Source organism: Pteropus alecto, unplaced genomic scaffold, assembly GCF_000325575.1.
Source record: "Pteropus alecto unplaced genomic scaffold, ASM32557v1 scaffold53, whole genome shotgun sequence".
Lineage (NCBI taxonomy): Eukaryota > Metazoa > Chordata > Mammalia > Chiroptera > Pteropodidae > Pteropus > Pteropus alecto.
The window spans coordinates 5,624,176-5,627,788 of NW_006434366.1; positions in this window are offsets into that span (position 1 = coordinate 5,624,176).

Below are 3,613 nucleotides of genomic sequence, written 5' to 3' on the forward strand. Positions count from 1 at the left end.
TTATCCATATGTTTACTCATTTATTCACGTAGTCTCCGCTGATTCAGCTGGCATCCTCCAGGACCTCGGTCTTCCTGAGGGCCCTGGATCTCAATCAGATCACCATGTGAATGAATGAAACTCGATTCGATTACGCATCACAGGGGGGAAGTGACGTTCCCAGAGCATGAAGCTGACAAAGCTGACATAGCTCACTCTAATAGGACCCTAATGCATTGTTTCTCTCGTACCTTCTCAGCCACCTGACCGCTGGATGGGCTGGAGAAGACCCTGCAGTGTGGGGGCAGTTCACAAACCAGGAAAGAGTAAGTGTGCTGCTGCCAGCCGCCCTTCCAGCCCCCTTCACAAACATACGTCACATTTTCAGTACAGATTGGCATGTGCAGGATGAAGAGACCATGGCCTTGAGGGGTCCGTGAGGAGCAGAAGACAAGCAGCCCCTCGCAGGGATGCTTCTGTGAGCACAGAATGTATCCCCACTAGTTTAAACCCGAAGCGAAGCTCAAAGGACAAACTAATTTAAAATTAAACTTCTATGTGTTCATCAACTTCCTTAATCGGGAGAAGTCAGTTCGAGCTCACAGGTCACAGGAGATGAGTTTTTACTGTGCGTCTACACACGGGCCCAAGATAAATGTGTGCTGGGAATTTCTCCGCATTACCTTTAAAATGTTCCGAAGGCGATAACCAAACGCTAATGATCTGGATTCTGTAAGAGACAGAACATGACAACGAGGAGAAAGCTTAGTGATCACAAAGGCGCTGCGTTCCCTCGCTCCCAAAGCGTTTCTTAACGAAGGGACATGCAGGGCAGAGGGGCCGATGACGTGACTAGTGTCCCCAGCCCCCTGGAGCCGGTGAGGAGGAGCACGGACCGGTGGGGAGACGCAGCCCAGCTCCCCTCCGTCCCTTCGCCGTTCCCATCTCTATTCGGAAGGCGCGTCCAAACCACCGACTCTGCCTTTGCGGTCTCGTGGCGTCATCCCAAGTCTAACTCGGATTACGGCAACTTGGTCTTCCAGGAGACCCCGCAAACTTTCTGCAGTTAGTCCTGCGAGCATGGGTTTCCCTGCCAGCACCCCAGGGCTGGGCGTTTGTGCTGTTTACGTTACTGTGCATTATTCGTCTTTCTTCTCATTTTTAACTCTCCGGCAAATAATGAAATGTCTCAAAGGTGTGGTTAACCCATTAATTATTGAGAAAACAAGTAAGATGTTAAAACTGGTTCTAAGAACATTTGAAGAAATGGATATTTATAGACAACTCAGTGAAGGAATGTTAGCATAAAAATGCTGGGTGAAATATAGACCCTTAATACCCCAGATAGCAATAACCAAGAACTTTTTATCTGTCCCACCGGTTAGTTATATGTATCTCTACCAGACGAATATTTACAGTTTACAATTTAATATGCCAATTCACCAAGTGTGGGCCTGTATTTAGTAATAAAGTGGGTTCAACAAAATACACCACTTAACCTTGGGCGAACGCAAACCCACACATATATAAAATGCTGAAAAATATGCCATTCACATTTCACCTTATTTCAAAGTCTGGGATGTTTTTCTTAGTATCCAAGAAGTTGTACCCAAATAAAAATATTTTTCAAAGGGATGAATGGACAAATGAGTAACGAAGTTTAGCAAATAATTTAAATAGGCCTGAATGTCAGTTTCCTTGTCTGCAATAAAAAAAAAAAAAAACAGCAACAACAACAACAAAAAAAACTACACATTGACCTTATAGAAAACAATAAAAGAATCCTAAACACGCCATGCCGCGTGCCTGCTCCCAGGAAATGCCGCCCTTGTCCCCCACGTCTCTCGCTCATTCTTCGCCCAGCATTTTCCCCAGCATGCTGCTTCTCTAGGACCTGCCCCTAATTAGTGACATCGATTCTGTCATTCCCAGTTAAGTCCAGATGGATCACGCCTTCACGTGATGGCGGAAACTCTCACAGTGCGACATGCACGGGGCAGAGGGCTGTGCAGTGGACCCCGCGGCTGCGCCCTGTCAGCTCCCGGTGCGACGCCCGGCTCTTTGCTTCCTGCGCCTCATGCTACCTGCCCCGGCCCTACCTCCACTTCCTCCCTCAGATTCTCCGCCCGGGACTTACGCGCACATCCCCAGGGCTTCATCTCTGCCGTACACTAGTCTCTTAGTTGATCAGGCTCCTAGCTGCGGAGCAAAGACAGCCCAGGGCACCTTTAACTCGGGGGCGTCAAAGGGGATGACTTTTCCGCCTGCCTCGTCAGGGACAGCCCGAGCCTCCCGTTCGTCTCCACTGAGCACAGGGAGATGCATGTCACTCCCGGTGTCCCTGTTTTCACTGGCAGTGGGGGACTGCGGTGGAAACAGTGAGCCAGGCGCTAGCTCTGTGATGTCCAGTCAGCCAGCGCCTACTGCACACGCACTGGTGGCTGAGGCGGTGGAGGGAGAGGCCTGAAGGGGTCGCTACCTTGGGGCAAAAATCAACGGCCTTGCCTCTTGGAGATAACATCACTTCACTTAGGATTTTTTAGTACATCACAAAGAAGAAAAAAGAGAGAGAGAGAGAGAGAACGACATGACAAAGCCATCTCTGCAAACTGTGTTTTTTAAAACAGTCACTTGCTGGTTTAAAAAAAGATTGATATGGGTGACTCAAAACAAAACATAACAGGGCAAAACAATGACAACTGCCAACCTCATTCGCATTAGAAGTAGGTATACACAGCATATTTTAAAACAACTGCTCTTTTCCTTCAAATGTTGAGCTATACAGAGAAATAAGGTGTGATTTTCAGGTAACTGTGATGAACTAAAACTGTCCTAGGCATGCTACATATACAAATACCAGAATAGGTGCTAAGATACAGGTGTAGATAAAATAATAGAGTAAATAAAACCAATTGGCTATTTTGAGGGGATTAAAAATGACTAACAGGTGATGATGGGACGATGTTCTCTACAGCAGCGGTCCCCGACCTGTCTGGCACCGGGGGCCGGTGCTCCTGTGAGCACCTAAGGCCTGACGACCTGAGGCGGAGCTGAGGCGGTGATGCCGGCGCAGGGGAGCGGCTGCAGATACAGATGAAGCTTCACTCACTAGCCCACCGCCCACCTCCTGTGTGACCCGCTTACTAACAGGTCATGGACCGGTACCGGTCCAGGCCACGGTCTGGTACCAGTACACCCGTCCTAAATTATTTGGTAAAATTCAGGAGTGTAGATGTGAAGAACACAGAATATTCTGTCTTAAGAACTAGAAGAACAAAAATATATTTTTTTTCTATTCCAAGATCCATAACAAATCAGGATGCTTAGGTCAGATTTGTATCTTACATAAACTTTTAGAGGTGAAATTTAAATCAATTTCATTCTTTTCTACTCTATAATAAACTGGCGAATAGTTTATTAACATAAAATAAATCTTTCAAATACTTGGAAACAGTTAAGTGTCTTCTTAGCTTCCTCTGTACAGTAGAAAATTACTTTTAAAGTAACTTGAATCATGGACGGACCTTTAGAACAAGCACAGTACATAAATTAGCAATTTCCCTTGAGGAATAAACTCATGTATTCTTTTAAGATATATGCGACTCTTACCATCTACATAACGTTTTTCTGCCAA